This window comes from Hemicordylus capensis, chromosome 1 (genome assembly GCF_027244095.1).
Source record: "Hemicordylus capensis ecotype Gifberg chromosome 1, rHemCap1.1.pri, whole genome shotgun sequence".
Classification (NCBI taxonomy): domain Eukaryota; kingdom Metazoa; phylum Chordata; class Lepidosauria; order Squamata; family Cordylidae; genus Hemicordylus; species Hemicordylus capensis.
The window spans coordinates 282,961,896-282,983,958 of NC_069657.1; the positions used below are offsets into that span (position 1 = coordinate 282,961,896).

The 22,063-nt window shown below is 43.3% G+C and overlaps 1 long non-coding RNA gene across 2 annotated transcripts in view; it reads left to right on the forward strand.

Annotated features, from left to right (window-relative positions):
• LOC128340551 (uncharacterized) overlaps positions 1 to 6,967 on the forward strand; it is a 43,601-nt gene extending 36,634 nt beyond the window's left edge. The window contains exons 2-4 of one of the 2 annotated variants that reach the window (XR_008313791.1): positions 1,551 to 1,698; positions 2,622 to 2,690; positions 4,721 to 6,967. This is a non-coding gene — a long non-coding RNA (uncharacterized LOC128340551). Of the gene's footprint in view, positions 1 to 623; positions 1,699 to 2,621; positions 2,691 to 4,720 lie in introns of those variants that run through there. The other variant, XR_008313790.1, reaches the window with a different exon arrangement.
• Positions 6,968 to 22,063: the final 15,096 nt, after the last annotated feature.

Here is a 22,063-nt window from a genome sequence, read left to right on the forward strand (position 1 = left end):
AGATTACACTACATATCAACAGCTACAGTCACATGCAGTTGGTTGAGTGTAAGTTTAATTTACCACAGTGGAGTTTGTTTAGAAGTAAACATTGATAGGGTTGGTCTTAAAGTTTTCCAGTGGTGAGAATAATTAGGAAATGGAAGAAAAGGGTAAGGGTGTGCTTCCTTCAATGAAGGGTTTAAATCTGGTAGTGATTATTTTAGCATAAATTATTCTTGTTGTAGTCAGGGAAATTGACTAAATAACCTCTTAAAGTGTCTTCCAGCCACACATTCTTTGCCTTTTCTAGCATACTGGCTGACACCCCAACTAATGGTTTGTGCATGCTTCTGTCAAATACACATGCACAGCACTAACCACTGTATTTCTGAAGCAATTTTTGCTGCACTCCACTTGCTCAAGAAGTGCTCTTTGACCCATAGAAACATATCCCTGAGGGTTGCATGATAGGAGTGTGCAGATTGATTTGCTAATGAATTGATCTTCTGCAAATTGGGGGCGATTTGCTGATTTGTCCACGAATTGAATAATCCCTTGAATAAAGGGGTTGATTCAATCATGAATCAAATAACACACACACACACACACACACACCGATTTGTGTGGATAGATTTGCTAGTGATCCATCTAGTGGATGCCATTTGGTCTCTTTTTTTCCCCAATCACTGATTGGTCTTCTGGCACTGGCTTCTGATTGGCTTGAGATCTCCTTCTTGGTGGGCCAGTTGTCTTTCAAATCAAATGTTGGCAGGCGCAACTGTGCCCCCATTGGCTGGGGGGATGGAGCAGGGAGTGGGGAGGCCAAGGAGGGAGTTTCAAAATGTATATAAAGGGCTGCTTTTGTGCCTCAGTCAGGAGAGGAGAGAACTCTGACAGGGACACAGCAGCACTGAGGAGAGCAGAGATACTGTGGTCTGGGCCTGGCCCAGCAGTGAGTGGAGAGACAGACTGCCTGCTCTGTCTCCCTTTTTATTTTATTTTTAACCTTTTAATTGCAGTGCCTGTCAACTACTTTACCCACCTGCCTTGTTTCCAGCAATACCAGTGCTTTTAACTGGGTGCTGCTTGGAAATTCATTTTATTATTCTCGCTTCTAGCCAGCCTCACCAGTGACTTCAATAACTGGGGTTCTGTAGTCCCCCCTGCCCCCAATTATTTTAAAATAGTAACAGCAGCCTAGTGGCTTAACTGGGTGCTGTTTGGCATTTATATTTCCTTTTTTGGTTTTCTCTCATTGCTTGTAGCCACTAGCCAGTTCCCTTTAATAACTGGGATGCTGTGATCCCCCCTCACACTCCACCCCCACCATTTTATTTAAATAAATTGTACAAACAGCACCAGTGCCTTTAATTGGGTGCTGCTTGGAATTTTATTCCTTGTTTATTACCACCACCACCACCCGTGCACATGTTTTGGGTTTTAAAAATTATTTTGAGGCCTTATTGCCACCTTTGCTGCTGTGGTCTGTGTGCTGCCTGCCTGTGCCTGGTGGATTAATTTTTGGTTTTTTTGTTTTTTGTTTGGCTGGTGTGTGGTGCCCGGCACAGTCAGGGGTTCCTGACTGGTGCCCACTCACCCTCCCCGCCAGATGTTGAGTACTGGTGCCTGCTTGGTCCAATTGTGCCTTCGAGAGCGACATCAGCCAGACTCCAGCCGAAGATGCCATTGGAAGCCCCAGCCAAAGATGCCAGATAGGTGAGACACACCACCTCCACTGCCTTGGTCGGGTTGTTTGGGGAAGGGAGGGATTAGGTGGCAGGACTGTAGGTGAGGAGGGGTGGGTTAGAGGGAGGCCACAATCCCCTGCCCTTCTTCACATTCCCTTCCCTTGTACTTCTTTCCATTGTTGCTCATTCGTTCCCTTCTAAAAACAGACCTCCCCTCTAAAAAAAAAAAAGCCTGCTGCTTTTTTCTGGGGATTTAATGTTTTAACCTTCTCTGTGTTCACCACAGTGCTATAGGTAGCACAGAGCATAAATGTGACAGACAGAGCCTCCGACCCCACACAACTTTAAAGGCGCTTCTCCCCACCCCCTGCCACCGGGTCAGGGTTTAAATTTTAAAAACCCCTAAGGTGTCTGGGAGGGTGTGAAGGAGTGCCAGGAGCAGAATGGCAGGCAGACGGAGGTCATGCTGCTGGGCAACAGTAACGACAACACCATGCACCCTATCTCCAGCACAACTTCTGATGACATTACTGCAACTAAGGCAGAGGCACATGTCAACGTTCTTCTCTCCCACACAGTTCCCAAAGCTCTCTCCTTGCAGGAGATAGTGACTACTATGCATGATGATTTTTGCATCCAGATTGTCATAAAGACCATTCACAGTGGTCAATGGAAAGCACTTTTGAATGATTTAGCACATTTGACTTTGCACAAGCCACCATTTGATCCTTTGCCATTGTGCACAATGAACTTACTGTCACAGACAATGATCTCCTCCTTCAAGGCACCCGACTGGTTATTCCACAGTCTTTATGGAACCGTGCCATTGATTTGGCTCATGAAGGTCACCAAGGTGTGGTGAAAACCAAAGCATTGTTAAGAGAGAAAGTATGGTTTCCTGAAATTGATGCCCTTGCTGAACAATGTGTGCAATCTTTCTCTCTGGAGCAGGCTGTGGTTCTTCAGAATTACTTGGCTCCAGTGCAAGTTTCTCCTCTTCCTTCCTCACCATGGATAGAGGTCAGTGTTGATTTTTGTGATCTTCCTAATGGCAGGCATCTGTTGGCTATCACTGATGATTATAGCTGTTTTTCAGAGGTGGAAATGCTTACCAGTACTTCAGCTAATACTGTAATCCCCAAACTGGATAAGATTTTCTCTTCATATGGCTGACCAGCTATTCGCAAAAGTGACAATGGACCTTCTTTTCAGAGCTCCCAATTTGCTCAATTCACAGGCTCTCTGGGCTTCAAACATTGAAAAATCATGTCATACTGGCTGCAGGCCAATGGGAAAGTTGAAAGGTTCATGAGGACACTCAATAAAGTTATCCAGATTAGGGATGTGCAAAATGTTTCGGGCACAGAACGATCTGTGCCTGAAACGACCAATTTTGGGTGATTCGGAGCCGAACCGAATCACCCCCGATGATTCCCGAAAAATATCAGACCCGAAACGAATCACCCCTGTTCGGGTCCGAATTTTTTGGGTGTTTCGGGTCTCCTTTTTGTGCCCCAGAAAAGTACCAGCCTTGTCTTCTTCTTCCCCCTCCGTTTTCAGTTTGACGTCTCTTTGAATTTCCTGCCTTTTTGCCTCCATTGATTTATATGCAGAAATTGCTTTCCTGTCACTTTACTTGAAAAGGTCCTGAGGCCAAAAGAGTGGGGTAAGGTGGTAGTGCCCAATGGGTGGAGGCTACCACCCAAATTCCAGGGGGATTGGGCAGAGGGCTGATTTTTGGTGAATTTCAGAAGTTTAAGCGTTTTTAAGGTTTCCCCCCTTTAGGTATAATCGCTTCACGTTGGGGGGAAAGGGGTGACCTAGAGTGGGGTGGGCTTGGTGGTGGTGCAGGGTAGGGGCAAGGAAGCTACCTGAATTTTTTCAAAGGATTTAGGCAGAGGGCTGATTTTTGGTGATTTTATTTGTTGGAGTTTTGTTGCTTCTGAGGTGTTCTGAGTGTGGATTCTGTGATAGCAAATGAGATTTTCAATGACACACCATGAATCCACTCTCATCTGCTACCATAGAATCTAAACCTTAAAGACGTGAACTTCAACAATTAACCAAAAATCAGCCCTCTGCCCAAATCCTTTGAAAAAATTCAGGTAGCTTCCTTGCCCCTACCCGGCACTACCACCAACCCCACACCACTCTAGGCCACCCCTTTACCCCCAACGTGAAGCGATACACCCTCCATTCTACCTAATGGGGGGAAACCTTAAAAACGCGTAAACTTCAGAAATTCACAAAAATCAGCCCTCTGCCCAATCACTCTGCAATTGGGGTGGTAGCCTCCACCCATTAGGCAATACCACCCCACCCCACTCTTTTGGCCCAGATCCCATTTTATGCCCCCGATCTGCCCCAAAGACACTAAAACTTCAAAAAATCACCAAAAATCAGTCCTTTGCCCAATCCCCCTTAAATTTGGGTGGTAGCCTCCATCCATTGGGCACTACCACCCCACCCCAATCTTTTGGCCCCAGGACCCGGTTTTTTTACCTGAATCGATTCGGATTCGGGTTAATCCGAATCCGAACCGAATCAGGGGTGATTTGGGTGGGCAAAATTCAGGCACAGAACAGAACAGGGGTGTTTCGGTTTGGGTCCAAACCATAACACAGAAAATCCGAATTGCTCACTCCTAATCCAGATTGCCACAGCAGAGGACACCAATCTGAAACAAGAACTATTTCATTTTCTCTGCAGCTACAGGTCCACTACCCACAATGTTGTACCAGTAGAGTAGTAGACTTATGTTTGGCAGACAAGTTCGGACAAAACTGCCTCAACTTGACACTCCATGTCAGGATACTGTTTTACGTCAACATGATGAATGTGCAGAGAATGATGAAACAGTACACTGATCAATGCAGGTGAGCTGCATTGAAATTGGGTGACATGGTTCTAGCTAAAAACCTTTGGCCCTGGAACAAACTGTCACTGCCCTTCTATCCTGCACCATATCAAATAATGCTGATAAAAGGTACCATGATCAGACCCCAGTGGTGTAATCACAGTCACAAGAAATGTATTTCACTTCAAACCAGTGCAGAGCACACTTCAGGCTTCAGGCTCAGATGATGATGACTCCACATACCCAGTGACAATGTCATCCCATCCAGCTCTCCTGATCCACCAGTGTCTGCAGCCCCGTGTGATCTTGAGCAGTGCCATTCACATTACCCGCAAAGGACACATTGTCGAGCAAACTATCTGCAGGACTAAACAACACAGCAGTAGCAGATCATAAATCTCTGGATCAACTTTTTACCTGTGTTTTTGTATTATGTTCATAGTTTTGTGTTCTGAATTTTGTTGGTATTTTGATAGGGCCTGTCATTTATTTGGGGAGAAATGAGGTATTTTGTGTTTTTTGTTAATCTATTCCTTGACCCAGGCTAGGCTTGCCACCTGTTCTTTATTTCAAAGAACAGTTCTTGATTTAGCATTAATGTGTACCTGTTCTTTATCAACTTAATAAAGAACGCAGTTTGTTCTATATTCTTAGCACTCGGAGGGAGGCCAGTCACTGACTGGAGTGAACACACAATGAAGGGACTGGCTTCATGTTGTAGGCCTCTAGAAAGCAGTCTTCTTCAGCCCTGCAGGCTGGATAGCAGATTGCACTCTAGTACTACAACTCCCATGATGAAGCTTGTTTTTGGAGCCAAAAGTTCACCTTTGCCCCTGCAAGTGTTAGGAGGAGGCTGAGCCTTGTGGAGCAAAGAGCAGCCAGGCCTGTGAAGGTGTGGTCCCTTCTGCAAAAGTCTCTCCCTAGAGTTGAGCAGCCTAACTGTCTGTCATCTTTTTCCACCCAACCTCCAGTAAAAAAGGCAGGAGAATGCAAAAATATTGTGAAGAATGGGAAAGGAGTTCTGCTAGGTGTCTAAAGTGCACGATAATGCTTTGAAAGCTTGTTTAAATATATGCAGCACACACTCTTTAGTTTCACACAGTGGAGTGTGTGAGGTGAAACGGCAAGCATGCAGCTGTGGAGAAGGTCACATTCGCAACATTTGAATGAGGGGCCAAAATCAACCATACCCAAGTTTCTAATTAATCACAGTTCATCAGAATCCAATAAGGTGTCTGCATAAAGATTTTCTTAATCATTATGTAAGAAGGAGTCTAATGAGAGTGTGGGTAAAATATAAAAAATGGTTGGAATCTAAAATTCCATTATGGTTATCCCCGATTGAAGCTTTAGCACGTAAAGAGACAAATATGCAATCTGAATGGGGTACCTATAGGGATTTGTTATGTTTCCAAGAAAAGGGCTGTACATTAAAAAACCTAATCAAAGTACAAAATTTGGTTAGTAACTGGTTTCAGTACCATCAGTTAAATGAAATCTATAAGAAGGATCTTAAAGTTGTATTTGAGGATCAAATGTTGAGATTTGAGAAGGAGCTGTGTGAAAATGATGAAAAATTAGTTTCTAAGATGTATAAGCTGTGGCTTTTGGAGGAGACAAGAGATGAAGTGGTTAAAACGACTATGATAAAATGGGCTCAAGATGTGGGTCATAATATAGATATGGCAGCTTGGGGGAAATTATGGAAAATGGATTTAAAGTTCACTGCATGTTATACTTTAAAAGAAAATTATTATAAGATGATGTACAGGTGGTATTTTGACACCCCAAAAAATAGCATTAATGTATAAAAATGTTCCAAATAAATGTTGGAAATGTGGACATTGTGAAGGAACTTTTTTTCATATGTGGTGGTCTTGCAGGAAGGCAAAGGCCTTTTGGGATATGATATATAATGAGTTGAAGAAAATTTTTTATATGACATTTCCTAAGGGGCCAGAATCCTTCCTGCTGGGAATAACGCAAGGAGAGTTTTCCAGAAGAAACTTAACATTTTTTATGTATGCAAGCACGGCAGCCAGAATAGTATATGCGCAGAAATGGAAGGACAATGAAATGCCCTCAAAAGAAGATTGGTAGATAAAAATTTTGGAATATGCTGAGATGGCAAAACTTACAGTACTGATAAGGGATGAAAACTTGGACTCTTTTAAAGAAGACTGGAAACCATTCTTACTTTACTTAAAGAACTATTTTTCTAATATGGACCTTTCAGCAGGGTTTGAAATTTAGTAATAATAGCAGGTTGGGTAGAGTAAAATCGAGTTTGCAATGTGTAGGATATATGTTTTGAATTACTATAGCAATGGTTGACTTGTATAGTTAATGAATCACACAGATTGATGAGCGGGAAGTCTATATTTACTTAATTAGATGTAATGGGATGGTTAAGATATTGTAAAAACCAATAAAAACTTTAAAAAGCAAAAAAGAATCCAATAAGGTGTCTCTTTTTATCATCTCTTGTTGTTTTACCAGTTAAATCAGGGGTGGGGAACCTTGGCCCTCCAGCTGTTTTTGAACTACAACTCCCAACATCCCCAGATGGGAGTTGTAGTTCAAAAACAGCTGGACGGCTAAGGTTCCCCACCCCTGAGTTAAATGAAAGTGAAAGAAATTTGAGGGGCTCTCTCTGGTGACAAAGCTACTCTCACTTTATATGAAAAATGTTAAGAACACTAGTATTTTTTCTATGCTGCTAATATGTGTATATTGTTGAGCCTAGGTGGTTGCATCAAGCTTCCTTGTTTTATTTATTCATTAAAACTTTTGTGTGCGGCCTTTCTAGCAAGCTAGAACATAGGAAGCTGCCTTAAATTGAGTCAGACCTTTGGTCCATTTAGCTCTGTATTGTCTACACAGACTGGCAGCAGCTTCTCCAAGATTGCAGGCAGGAATCTCTCTTAGCCTTATCTTGGAGATGCCGGTGAGGGAACTTGGGACCTTCTGCATACAAATGCTCTTCCCAGAGTGGCCCCATCCCCTGAAGAGAATATCTTTAAGTTCTCACATGTAGTCTCCCATTCAAATGCAAACCAAGGTGGACCTTTGCTTAGCAAAGGAGACAATGCATGCTTGCTACAACCAGACCAGTTCTCCTCCTAGGATAGGTGATTTTTAACTATCCTACTTTTGTGGTGACTGCATGTTAATCAGTCAATGCAAGATTACATTGCAGTGAATGGCAGGATGCACTGTCAAGGTCACATGAGCTCCCTGTCTGATGTGCAGTCAGAGAATAAGAACATGGAAGGAAAGAAAGTAAAAGTCTGTGGGTCTGTGTGTACAGTACAGCTGATCAGATTGCACTGGCAACTTGCAGGAAAGCCCAAAATGTATTGTAGTCTGGAAAGACCCGTGTTTTCATTTATTTTATTATCCATTTGTTTCATTTGCATTTATTTTCATTAAGGGGAAGTCTTGTACCATAGCAGCAATAGAATAAAAAACCCACCACAGGTTTTATTATTAATAATAATAATAATAATAATGCATGCCTTCTACCACAAGACCAGCTTTCCTCCCAAGCTATTCAAGGCAGCTTACAATACCAAGATTGTACAAATATGGAGTAACCAAACATACTGCAAGGAGTAACTGAAAGAATTCATGGAAAAGAAGAGATGCATAAGCTATTCTCACGATTGGTGAGAAGAGCTTCCAGCAGGTCTGCGGGGAGAGCGGGTTAACTTACTCCTCCCTGCAGACGATCGCCGAGCCATCCCTACATGATTACCGGCTCTATTACGGAGCCTGTTGGGGTGGTGAAGATTGGGGGCCACCAGGCCCCTGGAAGTCACAGGATGCCCCACGCAAGTGCGCAGGGCATCCTGGGGAGACCCCCGGGACTGGGAGGCTTGTTTGAGCCTCCCGAAGGGGGTTTCCTCATTTGCCACCATGGCACGGAGCTGCGCCGTGGCGACACACGATCAGAAAATTCAGGTTAGTGGAGTGCTCGCTCCGCTAACCTGGGTTAAGGGGAGGGCTACTTTGGCGGGCTAGCCACCAGAGAACCACCAGGCTTGCCCATGAGCCCGGTGGTTCTCACGATGGGGGGAAACTAGGCTGGGCTCCTTTAGCCCAGTTTTCCCCCATCATAAGAATAGCCTTGCACTCTAAGGGCAAAAAGCAACTTTAATTTAATGTGTTATCTGTTGAGATTGTGTACTGCTGTCAGCTATGTTGTTTTCTTACAATGCTGCTTTTCAAAATGCCTATTGCTTATTATGGGGTAACATTCAGACAAAGTAACTCATGAGAAGCACCACTGAAATCACTGAGATTTATCTTGACTACCTTAAGGCCCATAAATTTTAATGGAACTCATTTATTTTATTCATTCATTCATTCATTCATTCATTCATTTATTAGAAACATTTAATATACCGCCAACTCTGAAGAGTTATGTTATGGCTAACTTTGTCTGAATGCTACCCATGAATTCTTAGAAATGTAGTATATAAATATATTAGATAGATTTAATACATTGATACATTACACTACTAATAAATTATTGTTCATGTTCTGATGGACACACACAATATCATTCTATTAAGATCTTACAGTAAGGCTATTCTCGCACGTTGCCTAACCTAGGCTAGGAATTCCTAGTCTGGATTAACTGCACATGAGAACCACTGTGATTGGGCCCTATTCCAGCGGGGCAGTGCCACCTAGCCTGGCTTTTAAGCCCGGCTGTTAGATAAGGTTAAGGGAGCAAACGCCCCCTAAACCCCAGCTACTTGCTCGTGTACAAGCACAGTCTGCTTCTAGCCTGGCAGCACACAGAGACGTGCACCTAGAGCACCCATCTCTCAGGAGAATCCCCCAATGCATCATGCATGTTGCATGGTGCATTTTGGGATTGCCAGAGACTGGGATGCATCATCCCGGCCTTCGGAGCTTCATGCTGCACCACACAGTGCTGATTGTCTGGGAGCGCGATCCACACTCCCAGGAACATGAAATCGCTCATCTGTGGGGAAGGTGAGTTTAAGCAGCCTTCTTGCCCGCTGGCCACCCTAACTGTTTTTTATTTTGGAGCTCTTCAGGTGGCAAGCCTAACCCAGGCCAGCTTTTGAATGGTGCTTTAGTTGCTTTAGTCCAGTCCTGGTGTGGAGGCAGCGCTAACAAACAACCAGCAGCAAGAGCACTGAAAGCAGTCTGCACTTGCCATTCTGTAAATAAGATCTATTTCATTAAACCATTAATATTCCTTATTCTACTTGGGAGGGCTTCTGTTCTGCAGTGTTGTTTTTCAAGGCAGGATTGCAAAATGTGTGCACTCTGCCTGTTTCACTCATAGGGAACAATGGGGAACTTGAATCACCCCATTCATCACAGACACACATGCACACTGCTGGCTCTGCCATGGCCGATGATGAGAAATGGACGGGTGCCCATGACCCATGTGTCAGGCTGCCAGCTGGGGCCCAGTACCAATCTGAGTTGTAATCTGAGCACTGCCTGCCTGCCTTCCTTGAGTTGTGGCTTGGTCTGCTTGTGAGATGGTTTTGCTGTGGTGAGAAATTGACATTGGCAGCTCAGCGCTTTCTCTCTCTGTAATACCTTCTTGGTTGTTGTTGTGAGATGAGCTCCATGTTTGGCCTTGAGAGTAACTTGTGCTGCACTCACTGCTCTGCTCTGTGATTGGTATTCCATATTGCACGTGTACTCAGTCAAAACGGGGCCAAAGAGACATTGCGGTAGTTGAGCTTATGGCTATGCTTGCTGGCTGCTAAGGCTGCTGCTGTGTGGGGACAGCTGTTGTTGTTGTTGTTAATTTATTTATTAACATTTTTATATCCTGCTCTTCCTCCAAGGAGCCCAGAGCTGTGTACTACATACTTAAGTTTCTCCTCACAACAACCCTGTGAAGTAGGTTAGGCTGAGAGAGAAGTAACTGGCCCAGTCACCCAGCAAGTATCGTGGCTGAATGGGGATTTGAACTCGGGTCTCACTGGTTCTAGTCCGGCACTCTAACCACTACACCACGCTGGCCCACGATGTTGCAAGTGAGGACAGAGTCATAATTGTGTGTGAGTTTTTTAAGGCACTAGTAGGCAGGGCTGCAAAATGTGTGCTGCTTAGCCCATAGGGAACAATGGGGAACTTGAATCATTCCATTGTTCCACATGTGTATCCCTAGGGACACCAAAGTTGGTTGAATGGTAAGGCACGACCCAGCCTACGTAGCATCCAACCCACAAAGCAATCAGGTGATTTTTAATAAATGTTTTGATTTTATCTGGGTTAGTAGGTCATTCTTTTTTTTTACGATTTGATTCACTAGCAAATCAAATTGCAGAAAGTGATTTGGGCAGACCACGACTGCATGATGTGTTCCCAGTGTCAAAGAGCTCTTGGAACAAGGGGATCACAGTGAAAACAGTCATGCTTTCACGCAGGAAGGCCCCTGTTTCAAAAGCGTGGGGGTTAGCATACACTTGCTTTTCTTAGAAGTGCACTACCCAGAAACCAGCAGTCAGATTGTTGTCAGTTGCAAACTTTATTTCAGGAGTTGCTTGAGGTCTGAGAAACTGCACCTGAAAAAGCCTTAACTGTCTGTAAAGTTGTGCTGTAGAGTAGGTGTTGACTCCTGGCGCCCACAGAGCCCTGTGGTTGTCTTTGGTAGAATACAGGAGGGGTTTACCATTGCCTCCTCCCATGCAGTATGAGATGATGTACATGCCTTTAAATATGAATAAAAACCTTCATGGCGGGGGCGGAGCTTTAGCCCTGCACTATAGTTTTCTGCTTCAGAGTTGCTTGCTCTTTATGATAAGTCAAATACTGAAAGATGTCAGCTGACCAAAAAATACACCATTGTTAACTTCTGACTTCTTACTGTTCAGTCAAATCTAGCTTGGAGTTGCAAGTGTTGGCCAACTCAATGCTATGTGCCTGCTCTGTCTGGCGGATTGGCCTGCCAAGGCAGTGAAAGGCTCCCTCCTCTCACTTTCTTCTGTAAAAGTTGGATGCAGAATTGCATTAGTCCCTGCTCTCTCAGTGGGACTGAAAAGACTTTGGCTGACATGATGTGCTGTCAATGCTCCTCCGTGGGGCTGCCGTGGACTTGTAAGCAGCCTGACATTGTTCAGAACGAGCAGTTTCACAAGCAGCACTACTGCAGTTCTCCCCACACGCTGCAATAGCTGCTTGCGCAAGGAATGTAGCTGCTGGTGCAACTACATTGCTCAATGGGAGCTTCGTCATGCTCTCTCCCATCCGTGTTTTTAAAAAACAACTAAAAACTCTTCTTGTTAAAGGGGCTTTTTAATGTTCCATCTTTGGATATATCTGGTAGGTTCTTTAGTTTTTAGTTTTACTTTTAGCTTTTTAAATAACTTTTGATTTCAAACTAAATTCTGATTGTGGTTTTAGCCTGGACTTTTAACTTGTTTTCTTAATTTGGTTAATTTTATTAGTTTTATTTTACATTGTATCTATTTTATTGTTGTGAGCCACCTCAAGCAGTGGTGTGCTGGAGGGGCGGGGTATAAATATTTTGAATGAATGAATGGAATGTACTCATTCTGGTCAGTGAGTGTGCAACCGTCCCAGGATGGAGCATTATGATAATGGCTTGCTGAGCAGCATGTCAGCCTTTAAATATATTAATTCAGGAACTGGATTTATTTTCAAGGGAAGTATCCAGTATTTAACATGTAGCAGGCTTAGTGTTTAACTGTGGTTTATTAAGCCAGGGTTCTGTACACACTTTGAGGGGGTTCAATGTTCAGTCAGGCTAATTTTACCTAATGGAATTTGGTTTGAAAGAGGGTCTAAACAAGCATGCTTCTGCCTTGACTTGAGACTGCTAGCATTGTCATAACATACGAGTATTTTTTTTAATCTATCTTTGATATGCTCAGCAAGCTCAGTGGTTGAACCCTGGCACAATAATCAGCCACAATCTTGGCTATTTTTGACCTGTGCTAAACAGACATAAAGTTATTTTAAGGGTGCAATCCTAGGTACATTTGTTTAGAGAATGCATATTTCTTCCAATCATAGTTTTGCACTGTTCAAGATAGAAATCTGTTATTTCCCGTGGGGGTGGGGGAATAGTTGCAAGATATCTGAAAGATATCTATATACAATCGACAGGATCCAGACTAGTGTTGTGCTTGCATAATGCAAGATAATCCATGCCTCCAAATGGTCTGTGCTACTCTGCAATGTTGCCCAAGCACTAATGGAAAACCTTTTCCAGGATATATTTGAGATCGTAACTATTGTGCAGCTGTTTCGCTAAGTTGTACTAGCAGTGCAACATCCTTGGTTAGTGCAAGAGTTGGTCCGGAGCAGAGGTTACTTTCTCCACTCAATAAAACCTCATTATCTTAATTTGGATCCTGATCACTCTTTACAAGACATATTTCATACATGAGTTGATTTAATGTTTTAAATGAGAAGAATGAGCTATGAAGATGGCGCTACTTTTCTAAGGCTAAATGAAGGTGCCTACAATCAGACTTGTTGGAGTTGAGTTTAAGTCTCGTTCTCTTAATTACCCCCAAATCTGCTCTGGTTTGCAGCATTGCTGTCACTTAAATGGATGACAAAAACATTGTTGTATGGGATGTTGAACAGCCCTTTCTATTAACTATGTAGAACAGAACCCTTTTTACGATGACAAGCAAATAAAATGTAATGAATAATAGTTTTGCAAATCCAACAAATATGTGCAACATGTTGTTCTTGTTGTGCGGTGTGAGTTCTCCAGCTGGAAGTGCAAAGTGCATTACCAGAGCCACTTCCTCCAGCAACCATTGTGCTTTTGCAAATGACAGACGTGCTGAATTGCATGCCTGGAATTTGCAAGCCAGATTTGCATTCTGATTGCTGTCAGTCTAAAAAGAATAGCAGCACAGGTGGTACAGGGATGATAGTGCCAGCCATCACACCAAACTCTAAACCCGGAAGTACACCATCTTGGAGATAGTTCTGTGCTGGTGCTCCATTTATTCAAGAAGGTTTAATTGGTCCAGGTTTAATTGCCTTAAGCCTCTCATCTTGATATCACATTGGTGTACTTCAGGGCTGCTCAACTTTGGCCCTGCTGCAGATGTTGGCCTACAACTCCCATAATCCCTGGCCACTGTGACTAAGGATTATGGGAGTTGTAGTCCAAAAACAGCTGGGGGGCCTAAATTGAGCAGACCTGGTGTACTTCCTTTGACTTGTGTGTAATCATTCTTTATCACATTTAACCATATTCTTTAAGCTTGATTGATCCAAATGAATTTGCAAGACACCTGAAGCAACAGGAGTGTGTATGTGAGTAATCCTCTTGCTTGTGATGCAAAACCAAAAGAGATGTTTGCTGTCTTCTGAGAAGAATGGATCCTTTTTCCTTATTCTTCAGAAAAGTAGTATTTCAAGAGGGATTGATTCTTCTTGGAAAGCAAGAGCTGACCAGCAAGCAGTGCTGCAAAAATTGTGCAAGATCCCTGCTGGGATCTTTTCACTGGGAAGGAGAATGGAAGCTTGTGTGACTGTGTGGAGGGTGAATTTCACATGATGTAGTTTATTTCCATCTGGAAGGACTCTTGGAGATATCTATGATGACAGTGTGTGTGTGTCTGTGTTTGTGTGTGTACACACACACACACACACACAACTGTCTCTGGTTAATGATGTCTGTAATTTCCATAACAGAACATCTTAATATGCCAGTGCTGTTTTTTGACTCCGAAATATTTACTGTTCCTTTAAAAATGGGAACAATTGGCAGGGGTGGGGGTGGGGGTGGTCAGCTTAGTATACTGAATGAACAAGGATTTTAAGAAATGCTTTTTTATTAGAAAAACACTTGAGACTTATCATGTGCAGCAGATGGGAGTAGAAAATGCAGCTTGAAGACAGTTATATAAATATATCCTTGATGTCTGTTTTGCTTTTCAATTTGCAGCGAAAAGTACAAAGGTAGAGTGGAGCGCCAGTCGGGGCTGCACTGTGTCTCTTGATATCCATTCCAGATGTTGGCTAGACTTTGTGGAGCCAGTCTTATGGCACTGGGGCTGGAGTGAGTTGTCTTTTCCTCCAGGTGTGATGCTTCATGCTGATCCCCCCACATGCTTTGCCTGCTTTATCCAAACACACAAAGCTCTGTGACAGGCATCCACCACCTTTTTGACCAGAAATCACCTCCCGCCAAAAACTCCTTGTTCAGCCTGACAGGGCCTTGTAGACAAGCCCACTTGTCCCTGCCTATCACCCCGTCACTTCAAAAGCCAGACCACCAGAACTTTAAAAAAGAAAGAAAGAAAGAAAATGGGCCCAGTATTTTTTTGGAATCATGCTAGGAAGTTAGTAGCTCCTTTACGAATATTCCACTTTGTGTTTTGAAATTGTCTGGAGGTACTATTTGACACTGAGTGTGTCTGCCAAGCCTCTAATGGTAGCTCTCTATTTGTGCATGCTTGTAAAGGATTTTTACACTGTAATATTTTAACTCCCTGATTAAACATTGCTAAGCACAGAGGTATATCATAAATCTTACAGGCGCCAAGTCCATTTATTTGAATGTTAGTTACTGTCTAGGGTGGGTAAACAAATTACAGCAGAGTTTATTACGATATATGGGGCCACAGTGTAGTACTATTAATATCTTGTACCCCCTGGAAATATAGTGTTGGCTCACAGTTTGAATTCAGTCTCCTGGACAATTAAGAATAAATTCTGAACCAAGGGTGGGAGGTTTGGAGGTGGAGGACAAACTGGAGACTTTTTCAAGAGAAGGCTTGCTGGGAGCAGAAATAACGAGCCTTCCTATCAAGTTACGAGTGTCCCAGGTTTGAGGTCAGCAGACTGTAGATACGTTCTGTGATGTTAATGCTGAGGGTTTTCTCTCCCAGTTTGGCATGCCTTAGTGCTGCTGGAGGGTCCAAGAGGCGGTGGGAGGATGTCATATCTTTTATTTCATATACATAAAATGGAACTCTTAAGATTTTCATTTATTCTTGGATGGTCTCTGTGTGCAGTATCGCTGCTGGGTTATGGCTAGAGAGATGCAGCATGGCACAATAGTTGAATTCGGGCATGGAAAACCTTTGGATCTCTTTTCACCTCAGCTATGACCTTGAGCAAATCACTAGGAATCTCCTCCACTTGTAGGTAGACAGGAGAGCAGGATTGCACCTACTGGCACTGCCCTCAGTGTGGGTGCACTTCCAAACCTGCCCTCCACCTCCACAGATTCAGTGGGAAAAGGGGCCTACGTGCAGACAGATGAACACAAGTAGCTAAACATTCTCAATGCTCCACTGAACACACACAAGCTGGGACCAGTGGCTCCTGTTTCCATGCGTGTATTTATTATACACAGTGGGGTGGATATAATCTGGACTGCTCTACTGTCTCCCAGCTTCATTTTTTCCTCCTACAATAGGCCTAATTTGACAATGAACATTAGAACACCTACAGCACTTTGATCAGTCAAAGTGGTGATAGAAGTGAAAGTGTTGGATAAATAGGTTTTTTGTGACACCACAATATTTGTAGTGCTGAAACTTCCATCCTATACCACCAGAGCTCTACACAGTGTATTTCTTAGATTACAAGTCCTTTCTTCTATGAATGTTCTTAAGTTTATCCAATCTAAACTGCAAAATCCAAAATACGAAATACTAAAAGGGACTCTTAATTTAGAATGACAAAACTCTAGCATTCTATCAAACAGAAACTTCAGTTCTAAGATGAGATCCCTTGTTTCTCAAATATTCACTTGGTCCCCACTGAACAAATGCCCATGTTTGTACAAACACGGACATAAAGGGACCTTGCAGGTCTTCTAGTCCAGCCCAGGCTCAGTACAGGAATGCATAACAGTATGCCTGACAGATGGTTGTCCAGCCCTTGTCTGAAATGCTAGACAAGCAACTGTAAATGATACTGCTTTAGATATGTGAAGGATACTGCATTCCTGTGCTGAGCAGCGAATTAGACAAGAAGGACACCAAGGTCCCTTCCAGCTCTAATGTTCTATGAAGCTGTGTTATATTGAGTTAGATGGAACAATGATCTGACTCTATGTAACCCAGCTTCATGTTTCTATGTTCATTATGGGTTATACTGAGTCAAACCCTTGGTCCATCTAGGCTAGTATTGAGGCAGGCCTCATGATCAGTGAGACCCGCCTCCAGAGGGTTTGCGGGGAGAGCGGGCTAAGCCTGCTCTCCCTGCAGACGATCATTGACTCCTTCCCGGGTGGCTGGATTGGCCGCCCACACGACTGCCGGCTCCATGATGGAGCTGGCAGGGGCTGTGGGGTTTGGGGGCTGCGCGGACCCGGAAGTTCCAGCATGTTCTGTGCAAGTGCACAGAGCATGCTGGAGAGACCCCCGAGCCAGGAGGCTGCTTTTTAGCCCCTCGGTTGGGGGTCTCCTCATGAGTTGCCACTGCACGGAGTCATGCCATGGCAACATATGATCGTAGAGCCCAGGTTAGCGGGGCGCTTGCTCTGCTAACCTGGGCTTAGGGGACGGCTTGAGAGCAACTGGGCTTACCTGCAAGCCTGGTGGTTCTCACAGTCGCCAAAAAGCGGGCTAGGCTCCCTTAGCCCACTTTTTTGTGAGAATCGCCTCATTGTCTATAGCTTTCCAAGGCTTCAAATTTCCAGTCCTACCTACACATTCCAAAGAGTCAGCCTGGGACCATCTACATGCAAAGTAGGCACTCTATCACTGTGCCATGGCCTCCCCACTATATACCCCCACAGTTCAGTCCCTTGTCTATAAATGTCCCACTTGTGTATAGGAGCTGAGGAGCCACCCATCCACTGCCCAACCTTATGCCCTCTCGGCAGAGCCATTCCTGATGGAGAGCAGAAGAGAATTCACCTGAAGAACAATTTGTTTTTTGAATCTTGGACTTTTGAAAAATGATGCTCGCCTTTTCCCAGAGGCACTTTTACCCCCAGACCTTGGGGACATGGCCTGTGGCCTCCAAGGCCCAGGGAGGGCCTCCTGCCACCAAGAGCCCCCCCCCACTGCTGCGAGTCTGCCTCCCCACCGCCACAAGACCGAACCGCTGATGCTTTAGCCACCATGTGCGTGCCTGGGGCGGGGTAAGGCGAGCAGGCCTCCACCCATGGCAGCGGCAGGAGGAACGGGAGTGGCCACTGAGCCTGACTGGCTGGCTAAGCAGCCTCTGAGAACTGCAAGGCGCTCTGGTGTACCTGCACAGTTAGAATAGAGTGTTGCAAGCCCGTGATGTCACAGGCAAACTTAGTTACAGAGCATCTGTAATTAAGATTGTTGTAAGGTACAGAAAAGTAACAAGGAGTGCTCTTGAAATGCACTGATCTTTTCAATTTAATCTAGAACATTTTCAAGACCAGCCATTTGAGCCTTGGGACTCTTGCTCCCCCAACTGAAATCCCCCCTCCTGCCCCCAACCTGGAATGTTCACCTGTGAACACATCCCTGTTGTTGTTTTTTTAAAGACAAATACGTTTCTTCTTCTTCCTCCTCCTCCTCCTCCTCTAGAATAAATGCTCTTGACTCTCTCTCCATAATATTTACAGTAATCACATCACTGTTGCAAGACTGGGGTTAGTGCCACTAATAGCACTCCTGTTGCTCTGGGGGAAAAGAAAAGAGAACTGAATAAGCTTTCCAAGCAAATTTCTTTGCTTTTCTTTGATTCACACATCAGTTTTCATATGTGTAGCTCATATATCTCTTTTTCTATTGCCCTTCCATCTTGATGGAAGAATGCAAGAGAAGCTGCTACATTTCTTTGGCTGTTGGCAAAGGCACCTCCATTCATCAGGGTGTGCTTAATATGTATGGTTGAATAAATAACTCCAATTATCTAGACTTACTGTAATCAATGAATGTTTGCTTTATGCATACAATTGAATAACTGAAGTATAAAATTAATTTGACCGACATCTTTGCAGTAGGGCATTTGCAGCATTAATTTAGCACAGTTATGGACTAACTTGAAGTGACAGCACTTTCGATACTGAACTAACAGCTAAGAAAAGAGCGCTAGCATTTTTAATTCCCCCCCCTCCATTGCCAACTATGAAAAGTAATTACACTTCAGAAAAGCAAACCGGGAACAAGATCAAGATAATAGGATCAAGTGTGTGGAACAAAGAAGAGGCTGGTTTATTTCTATCTAATTGTGATGTTGAAGGATTCTCTGCTGTTTGACTTATCTGTGGAATGGTGGTTAGCCCCAGCTGCGGCTTTACCAGCTGGTCATTTCTATTTGTGGTGGAATGAATGCCTTAATAGTACAGCTTTAGCAGCAATTTACAAACACTGAGACATTTGGGCCTCCTGATTCCAAGCAAATGTCTATAAAGAAATCAGTACTTGGAATGTTGTTGACTTCACAGGTAATGTTTGACTGACCAAATGGATGAATCATGCACCAACAGCTAGGGAATTTTCAAATGTGAGACTTGAATCCACTTTCCTCTTAATCTGTTGCCTGCATTGGTTAAGTACGTCAGCTGTTTAGCTCTCTGAGTGGTTTTTTCCTTCTTGATAAAATGTAACGTTTAGGGAGTTGATTTAACTGGGACAGAGGTAAATAAAACTTGCTTTGCAGACTTAGTGAATCAACTCAGACCTTCCTGCCTGTCACCAGGAGGTTACACTTATGGGCACCTTTCACATTCAAGGTTTCTTTCCCAGGCTTAACACCCCACCCCCCCGCCCACACACACACTTTTATAGTACTGCCCCAGTGTACTGCTGGTTCCACAGTCTCAACACATTCACCACTCAAGGCTCACACACACTTCTGAACAATCTCTCTTGTTCATATCACACAAACCAATCTCTCTGCTATGCTCTGTCCAACCTCTCACTCCTAACAATCAGCTCCCACTACCTCCAACTGTCTTCTCCTAACCAACTGTCCTTATTTAAATCCCTCCCATGAACATTCCATGCCTGGTTACTATGGCAACACATATTCTCATGCACTCACTCTCCAGCTCCTATATGTACATTCCATCACAGCTGCTATGAAGTGATCTCTCTCCTGAATAATCTTACACAGAAGAGCATTTCTCTCTCTCCCTCAGTTCTCCCCTGTCTCTCACATACACACAGAAGACTTAAGTGCACCTTTTAGTGTCACTTGTGAAAATGCCCCTAGCAGTGCAATCTTAATGTTCAGTGGAATTGTCTCCTAAGTAAATATGCATAGAATTGCAGCCTAAACTACTGTGGTTGGAACTAAATGTTCCAACCACAGATATGTGGAGACACATGGCTGCCATTGAAACCTGGAGACATGTGGCTGCTATTGAAAACATCAACCCCATCTTCTTTTCTTCTGATAATGATAATGGTAATGGCTAATAATAGAAACACATGACATGATGTTACCATGCTGTAGGTTTCCCCCAACTCACAAGCAGCAGCCAATGAAATGGAGCAGGGGTGGAGGCAGGGAAACTCAGAGTACAGTTACATGATCATGCCACACTTCTATTACATGTGACCAGGTAAGGGAGGCGGAAGAGACACAGGACTGATTATTTCAACTGTAGTCAGCAACATCTAGCCCAGCTTAGGCTTCAGTTACTTGAGAGAGTGCTTGTCCCTGCACAATCCCCACCACTCATTAAGACCACCCAGAGATGCCCATCTCTGGGTGCCATCAGTTTGTCTGGCGACGATTTGGGATTGGGCCTCCTCTGTAGATTCACCTCTAGATTGTGGGACATGGGAATATGAGGTTTATCATCCTAGAAGCTTTCTAGGGAACCACAGAGCCATAAAGATCTATTTTTCCCCCAGCTTGGCTTTTAATAATATTGAAGTGGTTTAAATGTCTTTTAATTGAGTTTTGTGTTAATATTTTAAATTATTTTATTTTTGATTGTTAACCTCCCTGAGCCATTGAGGCAGTATAGAAATGAAATGAAAAATATCCCAGCTCTGACATGAATGTCAGCCCAAAAAACAGCTTCTTATTTCCAAGGATAGGATAGGATGGTGTTTTGACATATTTAGCCCACCTCAAAGGGCAAAGGACCCAAAGAACATATTTCCCCCAAACCATAGGCTAGGTAAACAAGTCCAAATATGGTGGACTATCCAGGAACGATTAGTGAGCAGGAGACAAATGAAATTCTGTTGCAGGACATTTTCTTCAGTGGTGCAGAGAAATAAAAGCCTTGATGACTGATATAACTTCATTAATTGTAGTCAATTAGCTCAACATGGGATTAATTTCCCTGTAAATCTGATTTTGCTGTAGAAAATATGTATGGACAAGCTTGTTAGCATTAACTATTAAAAGCTTTTAAAAACATATTTCATGCAAGTGTGTAGGGTATCCAGCTAAGCAGAAAACCTAGGAGAGTATGTAATTTTCAATACGTGAATAATTCCTTACAGTTCTGTCCTAGTTCTGTAATGTCCATTGAGAATAAGAATAATAAACTTAGCATTTATAGAGTGCTTTTTTGGAAAGAAAAAGTCCATACCATGTACCTTTCCAAGCCTTCTCAATGTGGACACTGTGGTCTGTAGATGTTTTACAAATTTTGGAATTCTCTTTCTTTAGAAACTGCTCATATTTGACACTGAGTATTTTCTGAAAGGGCTGCAGGCCTTTCCCTTTTCCCTTTTCTATGGGTTGGCTCTTAATAGTTGTAGTTCTGCTACAACTAGATTACTTTAATTTGGCTTTTTGTTTTCATATTGTCTGATTTGAGAGTTAAGGAAAGGGCTGATATATATATATATATATATATATATATATATATATATATATTCCTGAGGACTTTGGTTTTCTTGATGCATTTTGGGAGCAACCTATAGTCTAGACAAGATATGATAACTAGGAACTTGATGGTTAGTTTTAAATCACCTTTTTGTAGTGTGTTGCACACATTTTAGATTGAATCTGATATATATGTTCTAAGGGTGTGCATTTTGGAATTTTCTTGTTTTGATTTGTATCCGAATCGAAACACCCCCATTTTGCTTTGTACCCAAATTTTCTGAATCCGAATCAGCCCTGTTTTGTTTTGTAGCCGAATTTTCTGAATCCGAATCTGAATCTATTTGGATTTTTAAAAAGGGTCCCAGGGCAAAAAGAGTGGGTGGTGGTGGTAGCGACCAATGGGTGGAAGCTAGCAGCCAAACTTCAAAGGAATTAGGCAAAAGGATGAATTTTTGTGAATTTTTTAAGTTTACACATCTTTAAGAATTTTCCCATAGGGAATAATGGAGATTCCAGCAAATGTATCGCTTCAAATCAAGGGGGAAGGGATGACCCAGAGCGGAGTGTGGTGGCTGGTAGTGCCCAATGGGGGCAAGGAAACTTCCAGAATTATTTCAAAGAAATTGGGCAAAGGGCTGATCTTTTGTGATTTGATGAAGTTTACGTGTCTAAGATTTCTCCCATAGGGAATAATGGAGGTTTAGGTTTCAGCAGCCCCATAATTCCACTTGGGAGGCACTGGGGTTGCCCAGAGTGAGGGGTTATATAGTGCACATAGGGTGCCAACTACCCCCATACCCACAAGCCC